The sequence below is a fragment of the Haliaeetus albicilla genome, chromosome 24 (assembly GCF_947461875.1).
Source record: "Haliaeetus albicilla chromosome 24, bHalAlb1.1, whole genome shotgun sequence".
In the NCBI taxonomy this organism is placed as follows: domain Eukaryota; kingdom Metazoa; phylum Chordata; class Aves; order Accipitriformes; family Accipitridae; genus Haliaeetus; species Haliaeetus albicilla.
Window position 1 is genome coordinate 17,660,972 of NC_091506.1, and position 22,722 is coordinate 17,683,693.

The 22,722-nt window shown below is 45.3% G+C and overlaps 1 long non-coding RNA gene across 2 annotated transcripts in view; it reads left to right on the forward strand.

Annotated features, from left to right (window-relative positions):
• The first annotated feature begins 1,667 nt into the window (after positions 1-1,667).
• LOC138690810 (uncharacterized) overlaps positions 1,668-22,722 on the forward strand; it is an 89,560-nt gene continuing 68,505 nt past the window's right edge. Inside the window, exons 1-2 of one of the 2 annotated variants that reach the window (XR_011329598.1) lie at positions 1,668-1,719; positions 9,282-9,351. This is a non-coding gene — a long non-coding RNA (uncharacterized lncRNA). Of the gene's footprint in view, positions 1,720-2,626; positions 2,670-9,281; positions 9,352-22,722 lie in introns of those variants that run through there. The other variant, XR_011329597.1, reaches the window with a different exon arrangement.

Consider the following 22,722-nt stretch of genomic DNA (forward strand, 5'->3'; position numbering starts at 1 on the left):
ATCCAGTCCTGAGATAAACCAGCCTAGGACTACGTCCAGTGATACTGTCATTACTTGATCCTGGCCGCAGCGTAATGTCTTTGCCAAAGAGATACTTGCTCTGAGAACCAAATATATTTTCACCTTTGAAGTCCAAGCAGCTTTGTCAGAATTAATTAGAAACACACAAGTGCACGTGTTCTGGAGTGGCTTTTTGCTGTTTTTTATTCAATGAATGTGCTAGAAAGTAATTTTTATTGTAATGCTGTCTGTTCAAATTGAAAATGACAATTGTGTTTTTGCCAGAGCTGGGCTTTTAGATGATGGGAGGTGTTAAATACATAAGGTGTCACTGCATGGCATGTCACTCTACCTCTAGCTCCAAAACCAGAGAAGCTAGTTGCTAGATTTTTCTTTCTCATAAGACGACTGCCTAGCCCTAAAACTGTACAAGAGCTTGAAATTTATACATATATGCCAAATAACCCAAAAGCATCGTTGAGTGCATCACTGATGATGACACACTCAGAGCTAATTGTACTGTTGAATTATGTTAACAGTGTTTCAGGGGAGACTTAGATTAAACTACAACTCCCGTCAGCTACAGACAGTGGCTCTGGAAAACATGCACCATGTGGAGCCTGCTTGTCTCCAGAGCTCTTTTTCTGTCCCTGGATCATCAGTAGGTGAAAGGTGAATAATATTCCCCCCCTCCCCCGATTCAAGTGGGGAAAACCATCAGAACTTGTAAATCTTGGTTTCCAAAATGTATTTTGCCAACTCTGCTGAGCAGGGGCTTGCAACGCGACACTTTGATAGACTTGTGCTCTTAGTGAAACCAGTGGTTGTATTGTAAGGGAAAGGTGAGCATGGAAGGGGGAGAAAATACTTCATTTTGAGCTGCTCTTCCAGAGGGCACTTCAGTTACCTTAAAACTTTTAGATCAAAAAGTCTGAAAGAACCATCTACAAGACAAAAGAGAGCAGGAGAAATGCAGAGCAGCAGTGGCTGGGAGTGCTGGAGGAGAAGTTCTTCCCACGGTCCTGGGAAGCCCAGTACTTTCACACTGCAGAGGAAAGGGTGAAGTGCAGCTGTCCTGGACAATGTCTTCTAGGGAAAATTCCTTCTTGGCCTGAAGTTTGGCACCTGGAGACAGGTGAGACATTCCTCAATCAGACCTTGAAGGAGGAAACTGAAAGCAGAGATAGGAATAAGCTGTGGGCAATTTGAATTGCTTTAATTATTCAATTAACTTTGCACCAGTGTGGGTGATGAGAAGATGAAGAATTCTGATAATGCAGTGAACTATTACTAGGGAATCTTCAGGACTTTCAGGACTTTTGATGATTTGCCTGATAAAAGGACTGTACTGAAATGAAGACCAGTCATTGTGGGAGCCCTTCAAGTGCTGGGTTCAAGAATGATGGCAACTAATGCTTGGGAAAGGTTTCTCTAAACTTCTAGGCTAACCTCAGCTGGGCTCTTCTGCTTGTCAGTAACAACTCTTTTAAAGGATTTCAGTCCCCAGCTGAGTGGGGTCAACCTGGAGTTCCTTACAGGCTGCACCTGCACTCTAGTTTTCAAAGCCATTGCACAGAATGCTGCCGTCCTTTCAGAATAGTGAGTGGGGAGAAGCAGCGACAGCAGATGGCTTAGGAAATGTGAGCCCGAGTAACGACTGTGCCTGGCTTTGCCAGCCCAGCAGCCAGGAAGAAGGGGACAAGATGAACCTAGGCACAGGTGAGTGAGCTGAGCTGCTTTGCAAAAGCTTGGGCAGAGACCTTCACCTCTTGCACTGCCAGGGATTGCCTACCAGTGTCTAGCTTTTGGTCTTGGTTGTAGGTGCCAGGAGAGGTCTGCATGCTTTCAGTAACGGTAGGGAGGGTCAGATTTCCCCTGCTCTCAGCTTGGTGACCCTAGACCCAGGTACATCTAAATAGGGTTGTCTAAAATGCATATGAATAGGGTACTTGGAGCCCTTAGCTTTGTAAATAACTATTTATAAAGGCTTTTGAAATGCAGTGATTCTGTCAGCACTACTGTATTCAGACTTTCCACCCTCCTCTCTGTTTCTGCTGTGTTGCAGAACTACATAGACGTAGCCATAAAGCTGTGCTTGAAATAAAGCCTGGCATACCAGATAGATGATTTTGTGGCCTCAGCCACCTGGTGTAAGGCAGGGTTGCTAGGGTCACAGTGGGTTGACTCATCTCTGCCAGCGGTGAGATGCACTAATTGCAGTGGCAGGTGGTAACCGTTACCTTTGATTTGGTGGCTTGCAGGGCAGGGGAAGAACTTGGATCTGAGTCAGACTGGGGAAGAAGGGCTCTCTGAAATTAAGTTAGAGCTGCACTGGTTGAACAAGTTTTGAGTTTCTTTGCTTTGGGAAGCTTGGTCACTTTGCAAGTGTGAAAAGGGAGAATATGCCTGACTTCTCACACATGTGGTAGGTTTACTATTTTTATTTTCCTTCAGTCTCAGAGACTGACGGACCCTAAACAGTGTGAATCTGTGGGTCTCTGTGTGTGTGTGTGTGTTTAAAAGCTGGGGCCAAGCTGTGAAGACATCTCTCAAGGAAGAGTGGTTTTACTGAGAACTCGGTGAGTAATGAGTTGAGATCTGCCTTGGGGCATGTGATGTGCTGGGTGCTGTCTGGAAGCAGCATCACCCTGAGAGCTCCTGAGTTAAAGGTGACTGTGAGTAAACAAGTGATCTGGGTTTTATAGACTGGTTATCTTATGTGTATCTGAGGAAAGAGCTCTACCTTCCCATCCAGTTCTCTGCCCTTCCTCACATGCAATTCTATCTCTTTGGTGCTTGCCTTGGGACTTCTTGCTCTGGTTGTTCAAGTAATAGGTCTGTTGTTCCTGGCTTTCTGTTCCTGAGTGCTTCCCCAGGTTAATGGAAGATTAGAGCTTCTCCAACTATGCTTTTGTTTGAAGTGCTTCAGGAAACTACAATTTCAGCTTGTGTACGTAGGCTTGAAGAGAGCAGTGTTGGTGGAGTGCTGGTGGAGATGCAGGCCACATGGTAGTAGGGAGTACAGTGCAAGCCCCTACCCAAACACATCACTAGTGGCTGGATCCTAACCCGTGAGTTATTTGGGTAGCTGTTTGCTCACAGGATGCACAGGTCTGTAGGACTGTGAAAAAAATCTGGAGACACAGGGGTCAGCTGGATAAGCAGTAAGGGAGCTGGAGTTCTCAAAATGCAGGAATTGAGAGCTGAGAAAGCTGTTGCCCTTGTGGGGAAGTTCTGAGAAAGGGGAATGAGTTGTTTCTGCAGGTGGTTGCTGGTCCTCTCCCCTTGTAAAGTGCTGTTTACAAAGAAACCAGGCTGGTAGAGGATGATAAGAGGTGGCTGCCCAGGTCAGCGGGGGAACTGCAAACTCAGGAGTCCCAGTCTCACAGTATTAAAATCCAGGAGCACTAGGACAGGGCCAAGGAGGAGAGAAGCACAGGCTGTTACTGGGATCTGCTTATAGTACTGAGACCTGTTAAACCTGTGTGAAAACCCTACAGCCAAAGGTGGTGTTGATCAGGAAGCTCAGCAGCGTGAGGGGAGTTCATAGTCCCCTTATTTCCTTGTTTGGAAGCTATCTCCAACACAAGTTGATTCAGCTGACAGATGACTGACTCTTTGTGCCCATGGGCAGGAGGTGGGATCAGACTGCTTTTAATGGAAGTTCCTGGGTCTGTTTGACTTGCTCAGCTGGCTTGTTTCAGTGATAAATTACAGTCTGTTCTGGTAATATTGTATAGGCTTGAATGCTGGTGGATCAGTTGTGATAAAACATCCCCAAAGTACCGGTGGCATGATGATTAAGCAGTAGCTTGTAATTAAGCTAAGATGCGTATACTGTAAGTAATGGATCAACAACAAAAAGAAGCAGCAGGAGAAGGGCAGGACAGGAAGAGAAATGTTTCTGGTGAAGAATGTAAAATGGTATTTTGTTTTTTTGCAGAGCATGTGGAGAACGTGGGTGGTTTGACTGGAACATATTTGGAGTTCTGTCCCTATCGTGGCTGAGGGAGTGAGCGATGGGTGTACCATACTGCTAGGCAGCTTGTTCCTTACAGGCATCACTGCATAACAGACACATGTACAAGCCACCCTTAACATGTCCGTTGCTCTTAAAATGGTAAATCTCGTGTATTGCACAAGGTTCCAGTGTGTTGCAGTTCATGCAACAGAAGCAGGAGAGAAAACAAAGATGCAGAGCAGGGCTATGACAAGCCCTAGGGAGACACAAGGTCTCCCTGCTTCTCAGCCACTTCTGTGTGGTGCTAGGACCACCCTACTTGGCCCACCCCACCCCTCAGGGGGGTTGCTGGTGTCTTACAAGCTCCTCAGGAGCAGCCTTCTAGACTTGAGCAGCCCAGCATGAGCTATTTCCATCCTTCTCTGTGATGTAGCAGATATCTCTGGCATGACTCTGAGTCAAACTGTGTCAGTCAGCTGTCTTGGGAGCACATGCAAATCTCATTTAGGCCTTTACAGAAAAGATGCATAATTCCCTTAGTGCTTGTATAGATTTTCCACAGTGTGGTATTTGGCTGCTTAGTCACAGAGTTATCTTTGTGTTTTAAGAATAGATTTGACTAGAGTCTCCTTGGCTGTACTGCAAAAGAAAGACTTTATTTGTCTTAACACAAACACCTTGGTATGAGTGTCAGATATGCCAGCAAGTATGTGCTTAATTAAACAGGCTTCTTAGTAGGTTTTTATCATTTTAGTGCTCTGCGCTTGAATCATGTCTCTTAAAGGACTATTTAATGAATTTCTGAGGCTATCTGACAAGTAATGTTCTTTGCTTGCTTGTTATGTAGAATTCATTAATGTGTCCCTTTGCATACACTGTTGAATTACAAATATTAGGACTTAATTAGCTTATTGCAATTTATGGGATGGTGGAGGTAGCTTTTTTTCCTTACTGATCTTATGTGGAACCAACCTGTTTAAAACAAGCAAACAAATAGGAACTTGACTTGTTTTGGTGTGCCTGCTGAGAAATACCTCCCCTTGACCCTCACCACCTGGGGACTTTTCCATAGCTTTATTGTTCTCATAAAAAAGGGGGAAAATCTGCTAGAAGTAAGCAAAGCTTTTGTTTTAGGGGATTGGCAGGACTCAGCCATCCTCATTGCTTTGAGCACAGAACTTTGAATATGTATTTTCTTCTTAAAAGCAGGTCTCTCTAGTACTTCTTTCCTTTGAGTCTAACATAAATATTTGGAGGTAATTCTTTAGCTAGTAGAAATTGAAGTACTTCCATCAGCAGCTCTAAGAAAGGGTCAGAAAAGTGCCCCAGTTGAACTTCCAAGGAAGCATAGGAAAAACAAATTATTCACACTAGTAGAAAGAATTGCTTCTCATGGGCAGGCACAAATCTGCAAGGATATTGATATCTGAAATGCCCATGCTAATGGGGTGAAGGAGGCTCGGTATATGACAGCTATGAGCCAGAAAGGACACAATGTCCCTTGAAGGTCCTACCTAGTGGAGGTAGCTCTAGATAATAATCAGACTGAAGTATCATGTTCCAGTTGTACCTTCTGTTGACATGTTTAATTTCCTGTATCTTTACAACAGCCTGTTGTGAAGTTACCATCTATCCAGGCTATCCAGATTTACTTTCCTAATCAGAAGTTTTGCTGGATGGGAAAAACATGCAATGGGTCAGAAATCAGAGTCAAGTGGTTTCTGCAGGGTGACACTAACTGCAGTGCATCCTGGATGTGTTGGGTGTCTTGGTACAAAGTCCCTTGCAGTGCCACAGCCTCTCTGGTTTGTAGTGGGACGGAGATCGAGTGGTCTCAGCCCAGCAAGACAGGGGCATAACTAGATTATTTGTGGAGGAGGCAGAGGTGAAAGTAATAGCTTGCCCAGAGCATATAGGGAATCTGTGGCAGATCTAGATCTGCCCTAGATCTTAATGGTGGAAGCATCCTTTCTTCTATCTGTATTGAGTTTCAGATTCCTTCATGCTCCATTTTTGAGTTTTACCTTCATTATAACTTGGGAAAAGTTGAGCTGCCTCAGTGGTCTCTCTTTCCCTTCTGATCTTCTTCTCTTTCTACAGCTACCTCTTTTGCTCCTTGTTCTTATTTCCTGCTGTGCACTGCACTGAACTCCTTTGGACATCAGCTGCTGCTGGTGAAGACTGGACCTGTTTGGAAATTGCAGCCACAAAAGCCAGACTGTCCAGTATAACATGGCCATTAAACTTCCTGTGGGAATTTTTAAAGCTGGCTTTATCTGCCCTGCAGAGAGAAGTGCGGGGAGAGGCTGCTGCACCGTTGTTCCTCCTGCTGATGACGCAGACTAGAATTGCTTCTCCTCGAACGCTGGCTGTGTCGGGTTGAAGCTCAGCTTTGTGTTGTCCTAATCCCTCAGTCAAGACCACAGCAACCAGTTAGAGCAGCCCTGAGGCTGTTCCCTTATTCTAACACGTGCCACCAGCAAATTGCTCAAAGAGATCAAGTCTTTGAGTAGACACTCACCCAGCCTCTGGGCTTCAACCCAAAATGTAACCACTTGGTCTGGGAGCAGCCAAGTTAGATTTGGACTTAAACAACATAAGCAACTGCTTAGAAATTCAAAGCCTTATTTCCCTACTTTGATACCCTTCTTCCTTTCCTCTGTCATTTCATGTTTCAGCACGTGACTGTAGGTACTTCTGAAACTTCTGGTTTTGCTGGAAAGAGTCAGTCTCTGTGGGAATTACAAATGTTCATGCAGTCTCATCTTCATTTTTGGATCAGAGGGATAGATTTGAAGGGAAAAGGAAGTTTTCTCATGCTGTAAGGTTTTTCAAATTTTTTCTTTCAGTATTTTCCTCCCAAACTGGAATGAGTTTTACTGTAGTTTTGTGTTTCCTGCTAACTCACAAAACCCCCAAACTAGTTGGCACCAGCAGAAAAGGCACATAAGGTACGCAAACTTTCTAAAACAAGAATGTTTCTGGCCTGTTCCAAAATGTTTCCCCCTCCCAAAATGTGAAACTGGGAGATTGCTGAAACTGGTTTGTTCCCATAGCTGGATTAGACCTCAGTGAATCAGCGCTGTGAGAAACCTCCTCGGGAAATTCCTGCCAGGCTGTACCCCGGCATCACTTGCTGACTAAGTCAGGAGCTTCCTCAAGTAGTGTGGCTGCATAGGACAATAGGTCAAAGCCTTGGTGGTGCAATCCTGGAGCCCAGCTGTGGCTCAACTCCAAGGATGGGGAAAAGCCCTGTCCCATCCTAAATCCCTTTTATCCTCCAAATTCCCCAGAATGTGAACGAGCTTACCCCTCCAATGCTTGAGGGGTGTTCCCACTTAGGGAGAGGTGACATGAGCGTGGTGCAGAGAGAGCTCAGGGCAGCAGCGGTAAAGCAGAAGGAAAGGCATGATGCATGCTGGTGCACCCAGGTCTAGACCTGTCTGCTGCCCAGTCCTGCCTCGTGTTGTTGCTAGCTTGTAATAAAATGTTCCAGTACTGATGTAGACAGTGGGTCTGGGATGAGAGCATGCTCATTTACGTGCTCCTGACTGCACTGAGCCCTAGACTGCTGCTCTCCCAGGAATGTTGGTGGATGCTTTGCTGCCTGAGAGTGCGGGGCACCATGCCAGAGTGTAGGAGCCAAAATATGTACCTGAAGCCTTCTGAACACTGAAGACCCTCTTGGCTGTGGGGTGTAGACAGGCCACCGAGCTGCAGTGAGGACAGATGAAAGCCTTTCCTAGAAAAGGCTGTGGGGTTTGTGTAGCTCAGGAGCTTGCTGAAAGTTCCTGGAATAAACTGGAGAGCAACATTCATGCCAGGAGGGATTAGACAGTGGGAGAGAGATTTACTTTTTGAGCTTTTGATTTAATTTGTCTCGCGTGGCATGCCTGCCTTTTCTCTATTAGAGTTATCTTGTCCTGTTTGTACCTTTTTAGTACTTTAGTAAAACCCAGCTATGGGGCCAGAATAAAACCCAGCCATGGGGCCAGAAGCCTTTGACTTCTGGCTTGGCTGCCTCCAAGACCAGATGTGGCAATTCCACCTCCCCAATCTGTCTGATTCGGCCCAGTCCAGAATAGCTTTTGATGAAGAAACAGAGACCAAAGACTTGTCAAAGTTGCTCTGCTTGCAAAGAGCAGAGCTGGACAAGCATTTTGGTCATCAGAGTTCCAGCTGCCTGCCCGGCAGGGGTGTTTGCTGCCTGCAGTGCTCGGTAACGTATGCTTGTATGGAGGCTGTTCTGCACATACTGATTTTGAGCTATAGATTTTCTTCCAGGAAATCTGTATTTGGCTTTATAACTTCCAGAGAATAGTTTGTGTGTTGGAAAACCTCCTCCTACCATATGGGAAGAAGCGTTCTCTTTTGTACCCTGGAAAATACATGTAAAGATTTTTTTTTTTTTAAATGAACTTCTGATGAGTACACAAGCTTGGAGTTTTCAGGGGCCTTGATGCAGTGCTGCATCTTGGTGTGGGTGTGACATCTGTGACATGGGCTCCGACATGAACCTGGCAAAGGAGCAGAGCTGTGTGGGTCTGTCCCTTGTTTGGTCCAGGATCCAAGGCACAGAAACCACCAGTCTGGTCTGGTATCAGAGCAGCCGGTGCAATGAAGTGGCACAAGGTCAATGTATTAGATGAGCCATAGATGTCTCAAACCAGTAGATGCTACTTTAGAGTAGGTGGCTCAGATCATCTTCCTATGTCCAGAGGCCCCAGCTGGCCCTGAGCCACAGCCTTCATCCTTTCACTGCTTCCTGGTTTCCAAGGCCAGTTGTGCTTAGTTGAGCAATGCATAACAAGGGAATGTCCAAGATGATGAATCTGTTCTTAACGTTCATCTAATTGGCTCCCAGTTGCCCTCCACCCAAAGCTGTCTTTACTCTTCAGCCTGAGCACTCCTCACCCTGATTGCTGGGTGTCTTTTTAGTGCAGCAGAGCTAAATCTATCTGCATGGAACAAGTATTAGAGGAGAAGCAAGACTTCAACAGATGTCACTTTTTTTCAGCTTCCCAGCAGTAACACTGCCTGGAATGGTGACTCTTACCTCCTCAGCAAACAATTTATACTGGCATACCTTGACGTTTGCAAGGAATGAGACTTGATAGAGGTCCCAAGGGTAAAGCAGGCTTGAGGAAAATGCTGTCAGTGTCACAAAATCCCTGCCCCTTCTGAGGCTCTGTTGTTTTTACAAAACTGTTTGAATGCTGGTTGTGCAGTATTCTGGTGTCCCTTGTGGGTATGAGGGTCAAAGCAAAGCGGTTAAATGATGTTTTGCATCTCAGAACTGGAAATCTCCCTTTTTTTGCAGGAGGTTTCAGATGTGAGTTTGCAAAAAAAACAACCAACCCAACAACTTGCCCAAAATTCCTCCCAGGAAGGTGAGTTTGGCCAGGGAGAGGGGAAGACTGGATAATTCTTTTGTAGAATTCATAAAAAATTCATTTTGCCACAGACTTAAGTCTTTTCTTGCATTCAGTTTCCTTTTACCTTCCTTACCTGAGCAGGTGGTAGGAAAACATGGCACAGCAGTAGCAAAAGGGGTAAGTCTGAAAAGAAATAAATCATTTCTATCTGCAGTTGCTATGTGCCAGGCAAATGGCCAGTACCACCTATATAAACACTGGTGTCCATCTGGTGTAGGAACAGCTGAGCATCAGCCCAGCATAGCAGGTCTCCAGGTGCCAGGTACTTTTGGGTGGCATCACATACTAAATATTTCCCAGAGAGCATCTCTGTGTAAACATGCTGAATAGACAGTCATTCTCTCTGTTCAGCCCCATCCTGTCAAGCGTAAGGTGCAGATGCAGGATCCAGGAACTCTTCCAAATTAATTCTTTCCCCTCTTTTCTTGCTGCCCCTCCTTTTCACCTGTGGTTTGTGAGCAAACCAAGGCAAATAGCCTTGGCCAGAGCCAGGCAGTGTCAGGCTGGCCCAGTTCGGCCTGCTGTGCTGCCAGCATCCCTGTGCTGCGGACCTGCACCCAGCTCTGCCTCCTCATGGACTTGCTGAACTCAGAAAAAAGGTTGCTGTTACCTTTGCTGAGGCAGAAACATGATCCAGAACAGCTAGTTTGGTCATAGGGGAAGAGGAGTGTGAAGTAACCAGCTCTTGTTCATAGCCGTGCTCAATAGATCTTGTGCAAATAAGAACGTAAGGAAGAATTGGAACTGGGTAACTCTCGCGCCCCTTTTCAAGGTGGCTAGTAAAGGCTCAGGAGTGGTAGAATACCACCAGCATGTGACAGGTCAGGTGTACAGGAGGGCCAGCCACTACTGGTTGTTACTGGTAGAAACACAGGTTTTGGAAATGAAGCTCTGGCCTTCCTTCATATTGGAAAAACAATTCCCCCCCCCCCCCCAAATCCAACCTGCAGTTTAGATTTGGAGCATTGTTCTGTGCTGCTTGAAAACCTTGATTGTTAGAAGCATTCAAGAAACTGAAACTGAGGCTATAGATAAATGTTTGTGATGTGGTTTTAGTTGAAAAACTCTTAAGCAGCTCTTGCTTCAGTGGAAAACACACAAAATTGATTGCTTCTGCTGTGTATCTATTACAAGAAAGCCTTGACTCTTCCCCCTTGACTGCTGGGGAGCTTCCTGAGGACTCAGGTGGGAAGATGGGAAATATTATTTCTGCAGGGAGTATGTGAGCAGAAAACAACCAGTCTCTAAAGTGGGATTATGGATCAGTGTCCCTTTTGGGCCCTTGCATGGTTTGGACCCAGATTTGAGAAATGGGTCTCTCCTGAAGGAGGACTTGGAAACTTGAAAGAGCCCTAAGATGGGTTTTTCAAGTCATAGAATTGTGATTCTCCTGCAACAGTATAAAACACCCATCCCCTACTAGATGCAGCAGTTGCATGCTCAGTAACATGAACCATCCAGCTGAAGCACAGAGCGGTGATGATATAACCTGTGTACTCAGTTCTGCACCTGTTTTTTTGGGGAGCTTGAGGGGTTTGTTTGGGTTTTTGCTGAAGGAAACAGAGGGGACCTTAGTTTTGTCCAGATTCTCCAGCTCCATCTGCTGCACTGGCTCCCATCATGCTGGATTCCTGCAACACTGGCTTTTATCATCTTTCCAGGTTGAAAGAAAAACATGTATGCTTGATTGCCTCTCCCTCGGAGCTGAGGCCACCATGGTGGTACTATAAGGGAGGGCACTGTGCCACGGCCTGTTTCAGCTCACTGGCTGGAGTGCTGCGAGGAGTCCAGCAGCATTTTGTTTGTGAGAGAAATCCCTCTGGCATTCTGTGTTAGAGCTGGATTTACTGGAAACAGGTCCTTGATGAAAACCTTCCTTGCACAACACTTTTCCCACCTACAGGCAATGGTGACTGGCACAGCCTAAAAGCCTTCAACAACCAGCTCTTTTGTAGATGTCTGGCAAGAATGCTCCAGAGCTGGAAAACAAGACTTAACTCAATGCTGCTTTAATTGGGGACAGTGCTGTGGGTCTGTGTATCAATGAGCAGGTGATGACCCTACAAGTTCCCAGTCCTGCTCACTTGTAATAGCTCCTTGGGGCTGTAAGAGTATTTTTGGAAGAAGCTTGTATTATAGAGTGACAGGCGTAGAGCGCTGAATTTGCAGACCCAGATCTTGATAGTTTTGGGGAGTGGGGGTGTTGTTTAGGGACAGACAGTGTCTATAGAGAGGGGAGAATATGGGATTTTTGTGTTTTCTTTTTAACAATCCTGTATAATTTGGGGGAAGTCTGTGGCTGTTGTTTGGTGCTATTCCTACTTCTCATGCCAGCCAACACTGGCAGCACAGGTGTATGTCTGCATTCCTGTTGACTCAGACCCCTGTAAGTTCCCGGTGAAGGCTTCAGCCTCTTCTCCTTTAATTGATGTGGTTTGCTCTGCTGGAGACTCTGTTTACAGACTAGACTGTGACTTTAGCCCCAACATGTTACTCATGTCTACACAGATGAGCATAGACAAACCTGAGCTTGTCTGCCTGTGCAAAGATGAAGTTGAATGTGAGCCAGACACCTCTTAGCATAGAGTCAGAGCAGAAGCAACTGCATGCCAAGTTCTATACAGCTCCACTCACAACCCATGGAAGCACCTTCTGTAGCTGAGAAGATGGTTGCATCCCTGTTGCACATCATGCCTACCCCCTGGGAAGCCCTAGCTGTGCAGCTTCCCTGTGTACAGTCATTTGTCATTAAATCCCATCCAAGACTAAGCAGGTGTTTGGGATTTACAGGTTTCTGGGATTGTGACATGCTCATGGGCAGCAGAACCAGGTGCCACGTGAACTCTTTTCCTCAGGATAGCTTTCAGGGCTCAGGTGCAAAATGAGCATGTTCTCTTGGAGCATATCCTCAGTCCACAGTAAAACATGGTATCTCAAGAGGGATAACCTTTTGTAGGTGAGCAGAGGACAGCCTTTGGATTTAAGATCTTCCGAAGAAGGTGGAAAAGCCAGCTGTAGTTTTAGGTCAGAATGATTGTTTCAGACAGGTAATTCTGTACAGGGGCTATTAGTGCATGCATCAGCTTCACCCAGGTAGGTACAGATTTCGATCCTAGCTAAAGAAAAACAAGCTTTATGCTGTATTAAGTGTAAGAGTGTCTCAAAGCTAAGCTAAGGACAGACCTCTCCTTACTCCTCTGCCCGGTAACTGGTTTTTGGGTGAGGAAACTGAGCTACAAAATGCACAAATATAACATTGAGATGGGAGGTACGTAATGAACCTTGTAGAAGTGCATACCCTGGCCTAGTGTCTGACTTTGACTTAATCTTCTGAACTGGGGCCTGGGTGACTTACCAAGGTCCGAAAGTATAGCCTGCTGAAGAGGCTAGGTGGTGACAAAAGGGAAGGACCAGGCCCTTGGGCTGGCAAGGAGATCCCCTGGGAAGCATCGTGCCTCAGAAAATGCCAGTTGTCTGAGAGAGAACAATTTCATGGGAAAATGTTGGTTTTGATGAATTTCAGTTGCTGAAAAATATTGGACGAAAATGTTTTGAAAACTGTTTGACCTTTTCTAAATGGCAAAGTTTCAATGTTTTTAGGTCCAAATGCTGCTTCATTTTGATAGCTAGCATTAATTGAAGGTTAAAAAAAATGTTGGAACTGAAATGAAATTCCTGAAAATGAATAGAAACAAAATGTTCTCTTCCTCTTTTCCTCCCCCACCGTTCTTATTTCTGGGGAAATTGTGAGATTTTTTGACTTTTTAATTTCTCTGAACTGGGATATTTAAAACCTCACAAATTGTTGTGGGAGGGCATCCCATCCGGCTCACTATCCACCTTCTCCAATGCAATTGCTAGTATTAAAGTGATTTTTATTTTATTTTGTGATAGAACTACAAGCATTTTTTCAGACATTCCAAAGGGACAGTCTCCGATGCTGCAGAGGGACTTGGGTGCATCCTGTCCCTGCAGCTTTTGCCTGCCCAGCACTGTCTGTTGGGTTCCTGGCAAGTCTTGTATCTCCCCATCTGAAAGGAAAGAGTGTGAGCAGTGTGCTGTGATTTGTGCTGTGGCTAAGTGACAAACACACTGTGTTTGCTAAACTAACACACTGAGAAAGCATGAAATGATCACTTTAAATGCACCACAGCTAAAAGGAGCCAGTTGTGTGTACAAGTCAGGAGCCAGGGCTCATGTCTAAATATACAGAATATAAGGTAAATAGGACTATGCAGCAGGGAATGTCTTAAAAGCCTCACCGAGCAAATACTGCTCACTGGTCCAGAACTACAGACAACAGGAATGTCATCTGGCTAAAGTGACTGAAGCAAAAACCTGTGCATATGTGACATTTGCACTTACCAGACATCTTACAGTCAGGTGGAGGAACTGGGGTGGAGAGAGCAGGAGGGCCTGAAGCTGCAATCTTCATCCTCTTTTACTCTGCATTGGGGTGAAAATGCACCTTTCTATCTCCTTTCTTAAATGGAAAGGATTAATGTAAGATCTGTTGCATGTGGTGTGATTGGAAACAGGCTGTGCTGTCTCCCGCAGCATCCCAAGTCTGTTGCCATGTTTCTGGCTGATGCAAAGAGCATTCATTGCTCCTCTTTTAGCTTTGCTGTCTTTGCCTTATCCATGAGGTAATAAGTCACTTCACCGTAGGCGAATGGTGATTTCTGATTTCCATGCGTTACTGTACTGGCTCGCTGGTTGGGGTATATTGTTTCTCCTTTTGAGGTGATGTGGGATGGTTTTATTGCACCTCTTGAAACCTCCTCAGTACAAACAAGAGTTTGCACTTCAACCATCTTCATATCACGTAGGTGCCAGTTTGGATGTTGGCCTTGGCAAAGGTTGTAGAGTTTAGCTTTGTGTTCTAGGGATGTTCGTGAAGTGAAAAAGTGAAAGTTTACCCCCTCTGAGTCCATGTAAGCTTGCAGAAAGACTCTAGTATCAGAAAGTGCAATGGGTTTACAAGTTTCAAAGTTATAAGCTTCAGGGAAATTGCTGCAGATTAATGTATAGCAATGGTAAAATTATCATCTTGGTGCCAAGGGTGCTCCTAGAGGTCCCCACAAGAAGGCAGTGTGGGTAAGATGCAGTCTGCAAGCAGAGTTTGGGGACTGATGTATGGTGAGGTGTTATGTTCCTATAAACAAAAAATATTGATTTCAGGTTGTTGGCAAATAAGTTTTACCTTGGTCATTGATCTATTTCTGAAACGTGGAGCATTTTGAAATTCCCTGTCAAGCTGATTTGCCCCAAAAAGGGCTTCTGTAGGATAACCAGTAATTGGACCTGCATCCTTTCACTGTTCTCTAATAGCAAAGCCCTTTCTTCTTTGTTTCCCTGTTGGTGTCGGCAGAAGTGCCAAATATGAAAAGGTTGCTATGTAAGCAAACAATTTTAAGCAGGATATTTAAAAACAAAACAATGGCAAACCACAGCAAAAAACTCCCCCCACAGGCAAATCTGAAGGATTTTAAAGATGTTTTACCTTGCTCAGATGGGTGCAATTATGCTGCGAGAATGAATGGATACAAATAAAGAGGACCTGAGGTGGAAAAATCAAAATACATAATTTCTAGGAGATATACAGAGCTAAATTCTCTGTACTATACATATTGACTATATTCAATGCGATAGTTGTGATGATTAATTGTGAACCCACTTTCTTTTAATTTGCGTAATGCTTCTAACAGATTGCTCTGGTAAACTGCTGTTGTTGAAATACTTCTTGCATCTTAATGTGTTTCTCAGTACCAGGTCTGCCTTCTAAAATGCATCTTGCAGGTATTCTTCTTTTGGGTACACATGTAACTTGTGCCTTGGCAGCCATTCAGTTCGTTTGAAAGCTCCTCTTGCTGAACATTTGCTCCTTGAAGCAGAATATAGGCAATGCTGTGTTCCACTGGTGCATTTTTTTGTGCTTCAAAATCACCTTGAGCTGAGAGGGTGAAACTGTCTTTTATATGAGCAGCCTGTGTTCCTCTGAGCAGTTCCTTCAATGAATAGGATGTAAGGCTTGTACCAAGAACTTACAACCCTTTCCCTTCTCTGCTGGTTTTCCCTAATAGTTGACATTGCTTTCATTTCTGCTTTTTGTTAAAAATATGTAAAATGGACTTTTAAAAATTATTGTTGTGGGCACTTACCACAAGAACGTGGGGTTGGGCTATGTCTGAAGAGAAAGATGGACTTCCCTCTTTCTTCAGTGTGCCAGTCTCCCTTTCAGCCTTGCAAGCCTCATGTCCAGGCCCTACATATTTAAAAAAGAAACAAACAAACAAAAAAGTAGCCTGATTTTGCCAGAAATTGGACATCTGGATTCCAGCCTACACCACTGGAGTCAACAGGCTGCACAATCCATGTTGCAGGGTGCTGCTCTCTGCTGCCATTATGCATGACCAGCTCACAGCGGTGCCACTAAGCACATGGTGGCTGCAATGGGCAGCCTGTGGTGTGCCATGCGATGCTCTTGAAAGGTGAGCAGTGTGGGCGGTTGTGGGGGAAGCTTAGAAAACATCCTAAGCCAGGGTTGCAGGAGATGGTGGTGTGGCTCTGAATTGTTCTGCTCTTGGCTTCTCCAGTGCTTTAGTGTGTCTGTTGATTTGCAGCATGTTTTTCTGCTCTGGGCATGAAGAACTGGAATCCACTTCTCAATTATTGTGCCCAGGACCTGACTGTTACCATCAGAAAGGGTTAGAAGCTTGGCTTCCGAGAAGATCAAAGTCTTTGGCTTATAAGGGCCCCTTCAAATAACTTCAAAATATCTTATGGGATTTTTACAACTGTAGCATTTTTGCTTTCATTTTGGATTCAAAGAAACCCTCAGACTTAAAGATTAAAAACCCACTCACCAATCTATTATTGTATCAGCTTGTCAAGTTCCATCAAAACTACTCACTTGGTCGCATCCATGTTAATTTTGAGCTGCTGTGCTAACTGGTCAGAAAATCTTGTGAAGGGTTTCAATTGGGTACAAGAGTGAAAGCAAGGAGTTTTTCAGACTTGGAAGTTTCACAGGTTTTTTTTGAGAGTACTGCAGAATTTGAGCTGTAACTTGAAAGGGCTGGTGTGTGTGCATGTAAAATAAGCTGGGCAATCACAGATCTGTAATGTAACCTGATTCTTTGCATTTTCATGTTCCTTAAATATGTTTACACTCAAGAAAAATAATAGTTTTTTCATGAACATGCAACTCTTAAAGCTATTTCTTGGGTTTTGTATCATCAATGCTCTCTTTATTATTTTCTGCAGATGTAACTGCATATGAAATTTCCATAGACAAATAATATCCTCTCTTTTCTGGGACTTAGGAAAGCAACAAGGAAAGCCAAACCAATCCCGTCCCCCTGTCAAGGTTTGCTTTGAAGAATGATTGCTTTGTCGTTTCTTTAGGGCACAGCTTCAAGTTTGGAAGCAAATGCAAAGTGAGCAGATTCTGGCCAGCAATTTCACCTGCCAGCAGGGTGCATTTCTTAGGTTTTACTGCTCGAGTGCCCAGAACTCTCCCTGCAAGACACTAATGAAGCAATTAATGGAAAGAGCTTGTAGGTATCCCCATAGAGAATAGTTGGTCTCCTTTTTATGTAAAACTCGGCCTCCAGAGTTACCTTATGCAGCTGGCCTTCTAAGGTGGCTCCCTGTAAGTCCCAAAGTACATGGGCTTTGGGCAGTTATCCTTCTCTGCCTATTGTTGTAAAATGCATCAAAAGTGTGACCTGTCTAATAATGTTACTAATTACCAGTAGCTTAGTACTGGCAATGCTGCAAACGGAGCTTGCCAGGAGTATGGCAGCAGTATCTGGTAGAGCAGCAGTTCCTTCTTAATAAGGGGAGCTTGCTAGTTTGGTTGCTTTAAGCAGCTTTCTTTGAAATACTGTCTCCAAAATTCAGGAAGAGGAGAAAGCTGCCTCCTGTAGCTGTGATCAGAGATCCTCCTGACTGTCTTGCGTTGGGGGACATGGGCTTTCAGAAGCCCTTGAGAAAGATTCACTCTGGCAAGAAATGAGAAGTAAGAACCATCCAGGACCATGGACTTTAACAAGTCCTCTCCGTGTTTGGAAGTTGATTTTTGGGGACTCCCACGTGTTTGTGTGAAACAGTTGTGTGGACGTTTTTCTCTCTGACTGTTTTAAGGCTTGGCAAGCTACGGCTTTGCTACCTGAGCAGTGAAGGTAGCGTATGAACAAATACCAGAGTCCGAATGGCCTCTTGTTCTTCCCAAGTATCAAGGGAATATTGCATTCTGGCTGCTTAAAGCTGCCTCTGGCAGGGCAGGCTTTGCTGGTTAAGGAGAGCTGAAGTTTCAGTCTGACCAAAGTCCCAGTGCTGTGTAGCAGGCAGATCTATGGCAGGCATGCTCCTTGCCATCTAAGCCTCTGCGTGTGGTGCTTCAGACCAGGAGCTGAAATGTAGTACATAAGGTAAACAAGCATCACCAATTCTGAACAACTGAGCCTGTTAGCCTTGAGGTTTATCTGCCCCTGTCTGCACTTCTGAATGGGGAACTGCCCCAAGTCTGTCGGCAGCTCTGGCTTGGGCAGGACAGCAGAGGTTACAAGCAATATGGTCCCATGGGGCATCAGAGCATCGGCAGCCCCTGTCACAGGGTTTAAGTAACTCGAGTTTTCACAAAGCTGCTGCCTGCAAGGAAAGGAAGTCACCAGCCACAGATGAGAACACAGCCTGAGGTTGCTGAAGTGCAATGTCACCTGGGTGTCGGAGTTGGGGACCAGGTCAGGAATGCACCATATCTGCATGTGGCTTTGCCAGAGCCCAAAAGTGGTACCTGTGTGTTGTCTGCCAGCCGTGCTGGAGTCTTCTGTGACACCTCTTGTGTGCCTGAGAGAAATGCACCCTGGTGAGAGGATGATTAGGAAGGGGTGACCTGATGCAAACATCATAGCATGCCTCCTTTGTAATCTGCCCTGTGCTGATGCAAGCTTAAGTTCAAAACTTGCCACCTAGGATTTTGTTCATGTGTGTCCTTTCTAAGCTGGGCTGCAAAGGGTCCAGCAATAGAAAACAGTGGGTTTCCTAAGGAAAAACTGCAAGATAAAGGTGGTGGTTACTTCCTCATCTCTTAATGTATTGTCTCTTTGCTATCCTGTCCCCATTCCAGGCCAAATCACACATCTAAGAATTCATGGTATTGATAAGAAGAAATTGCTACATTATTTTAAAATCCTGGTGCTTTTAAAGGGAAGGTTATCTGAGACATGAGTTAAGGTGTTTGAAAACATGGCAGTGATAATTGTGCAATGGGAAGCAATGGAAGTTCTCTCCCAGATGAATTACAGTGTGAGTAAGAGCAGCCTTCCTGCCAAGTCCTCCCCAGGGCCCTGGTGGGGTCTGGTACATCTCCCTCCTTCCTGGTGGAATTTGCAGCATGACTCCTGTGTATTATTTCACAGGCCTCAGCCTGAAGCTGGCTATCTGCCCTGGGGAAGCCTGTGCCTTCCCTACAAGCTGTGGTCATTGGGTTTGCATGTCCTGGGTGAAACCAAGGCTAAGACTGGCACAGTGGTGCTTTCTGAAGGGTTTCCAAGGCCTGGAAGCTGCTGTGCTTTGGTGCAGCCTCCATACCTGGGGACTGTAGTGATGGTGGAAGACATGCCTGGAAAGAAAAAACAAAGGATGGGAAGGGAGAAAGGTCATGTGCTGGTGCAACAGGCAGGCACAGGGAGGAGGAGTGGAGGGAAAGGGTTTGCAGATGCAGCTCTTTCTTCTGTGCTCTTATCTACCACCCTGGCAGCAGTCTTAGTGCTGAGACAGGGCTCTTTGGGAAGTGGCCCAAAGCTTTAATGAAGGCATGTGGGGAGGCGCAGCCTGTTCCTGGCCCTCAGGGGGCCCTTTGTCTCTCAGGGCTATCGGCTTTCTCTGAGGAGACACATCATCACCCAGCCCTGTGCTGGATAACAGCTTTTGAAGTCTCCTGTTTGATATGCGTCACTGCCTCTGTCACACAACACAAGACCTTCTCTGGTTTTTTCCTTTCCCTGCTGCAGTTTCACCCACCTGGTATCACAACCAGAGATGAAACAGCTGAACCATGTGTCTTGAAATAACTGGAGTTTGGGGAATGCAGTTTCCTAGAGAGAGCAATTAGCACCTTCAGAAGGTCTTAGCAGGAGTGAAGATGAGTCTCTCCCTCGCAAACTGAGCTTTATTTCATCTAACCAACTTGCTGATGGTCACAGCTCTTCTGCTGTGGTGCGGCTGTCAGGCTGGGCCTCTTCTCGCCGGCAGCGGGGAGCTCTCTCCAGCAGGCAAATATTTGGGCTCGGCCCTCTGAGCTCAAGCACTCCTCTGAGGTCAGGGGATGCTGCCTGCGTGTGTCTCTGGAGGCCACACAGCCCCCAAGAAGACAATACTGCCGACTGTAGTAAGGTATTTGGTTTTTAAGTTCAGGCTTTTGTCACTAATGCCTAGTAAAGACATGCAAACAGAAATGAATTTGGGCTTTCTGGGCTGCTGTTAAATGCTTGGGGAGGGGGATTCCCCGTTTCTCTACCAGCAGCAGGAGGCTGCTGAGAACTTGTGCACTGGAGTGACGCGCTCATAGCTAATAGTTTATCTTTTTTCTAAAAGGCACATGTCTCCAGCTAACGGAGTAGTAAGAGCAGTTAGTGATGTAGTGCATCGATGTGCTAGGTCGGGTGACCTAGCCTGGCGACTTGTGAGTCGGGATGTAGGAGCAGCTGGTGTCCTGGTGAAAGCAGGGTGGTTGCAGAGTTAATGTTTGACAGTGCTGTCTGTCAGGTCACCTCTTGCAGTTTAGAAGTCAAGTCATGCATGGAGTTAACCAAAGGAAGAAGTCATATGAAGGGGTGGGGTGAGGTGCCTCGCCAACAGGCAAAGCAAACAAATGATGAATGAGAGTTAAAACAACACTTCAGGTTATAACTAGAAGGGAAACTTCTGAGAAGCTATTTTCAATCTCTGATTGTCTTGCTCTTTCTAAGTGAGGGAATTGTGAGCACAATGAACTGTGCAAGATCAGTAATAAAACACGTTCACCTTGGATCTTGCTATTTCTGCTGTGCGAGCAAACAGTATTTCACATGACTGCTGAGAAGGAAAAGCTAATTAAAGAACTGTTATTTAATTGGCTTAGATTCATCATTATTAAATAGTCAACAGCAGACAAGCGAGTCTGGAAAGAAAAGCTCTAGCTCTGGACGGATGAAGTGACTTGACCAAGATTAAAAGAAACCAAGGCTTGAAATCAGCCCTTGTAATTCCCAGCAGACAGAGCCTACCCAGCTGACCAAAAAAATCTCTTGCTTGTGTTGCTGGCAGAGATCCTCAGCTCAGAGCACAATACAAATGCCTAGTTTTAAAGAAATTACTTCTGTAAAGCTTGTATTGGTGCTTATATACCTACACGAGCGGTGGTGGCTTGGAGGGGAGATGAAAGTGGTGCATAGGCAAAGAGTCTGGACAGTCAAATTCCAGCAAGAGGATTGCACTGAGCTGCTGGGATATGCCCAGTAGCATTTTCATTCATTGTGAGGGTGGGGGGTGAACCTGTCCTTGGAGAGAATTCAGCTGCTGTAATCACAGAGCATTCAAAGGCATTGAGGGCAGTCTTCTGTATTTGTTGGTACCTCTGCTCAACACACCACATTTCTGCAGGTTTCTCCCCTAGCTTTCCTCTTTTGGGAAGCTCACCCTCTGAAAGATACAGTCCCTGCATGCCATGGTTTTAGGATCAGGCCTTATAGATGCTTAAAGTGCAAGAGGGATGTCATTCCTGAGCAGCATCTGAATGCTGTAGGATAGAAGGAAGGTAGAAACGTATGGTTAGTGCTTTAATGGCAACTGTATGTGTGTGAATGAAGTGAGGAACCTAACTCATCCCTGTTACCCCTTTTTAAGGGATGGTACTGGCAAGATAAGCTTGTGTCAGGAATGCCGCTGGCAATTCCCCCTGCCCCTTGGAAGCTGCCTCCTACTCAAAACTAGGGAAGCTCAAGAGGCACAACTTGGAGAAACCAGGCTTCAGCTGCTGAAGAGGAACACAGTTCAGTGTTGTGTCCTGGGATCTTCTGGTTTGCTTAGAAAGAAAAGTGAAGTCTCGGGGGACACCAGCATGTTGAACAGCCTGGGGCTTGTTCTTCTGGTGTTTCTCGTGGCTTTGCAGTTGATATCCATGTCTCCTGAAGGCTGGCATGGTGTAAATCATACCAGCCAGGCACTGATCTGTGTTGTCTACAGCTTAGCTTAAACGCGCCCTTGTAGCTATCTAGGCAACTAGAGCAGTGTGTGTTAGCAAAGGTGTTCTTTGGGCTGAGGCAAGATTGGCTCCTTGTCCATGTCCTACAAGGACATCTGTGATTCACTGATACCTGACATAGTCTCCTGGGATACCCGCTTATCACCCGAAACCCTCTTGCACATGGTTGTGGTACCTCCAGAGCAGACATTGCTTTCCTGTGGAGGAAGCTTCTGGGTCAGTAGATCTTGGCTGTTAACGGGGGTGTGTTTACCGCACACTTCCTGGGCTTAGCTCCTCTGACAAACTTTTGCCTGAGATTTAAGAGACAAAAGTACAGTGTTTGTTACAAATGATTGCCCCTGTCCTCTTCAGTCCATATCATTTCCCAGTCTGACATGGTCAAGTTATCGAATCAGTGCTTTTAGAGGCTGGATTCATTTTATTTGTGACCAGGCAGTCCTGGAGACGCAAGCTGCCAAGTATCTGTCAATAATCAACCAGAGGATATCTTATCTTTTTTTCCTTGGCTAAACACATTGTAAGGGCTAACACACCATGAATAATAGATAGTCATAAAAAAAACACATCCCCTCTAAATCTATCCCAGCTGTTACTAGGCTGAATTTATGACAGCAATATATAATCAACTGTTTTCAAGAAGAGGGTTACAAAAACACTGTGCTAAAAGTTGTGGGTCTAGGAAGAGATCTCTGCTTTCTGGCCTATAAGAGTCTATCTGGAAATGGAGAAATGTGGGAGGTGATGTGGACAGAGACTTAGGGACTTTGTTTTTGGTTTAATCCACAGGCGTGCTGTTGTGCTAGCTGTCTAACCCGAGACAACCAACAGGAAGTGGATTTGCAGTCTCCCTGTTTTGTGTAGTGTCTATCTGGTAAAAGCAATGCTTGAGAAGTCTGATTCTGCTCACGCTAACCTCCGTCTGTTGCTCTTCATTTTTGGGTTTTTTTTTTTCCTCTATATTATGAGATGTAGATAACTCATTCACTATGTTGGTTGAGATGTTAACTGTTGTACCTCTTTCTGGGTATCTACCCATGCATTAAGGGAACCTGAATTCCCATTAATTTCCACTT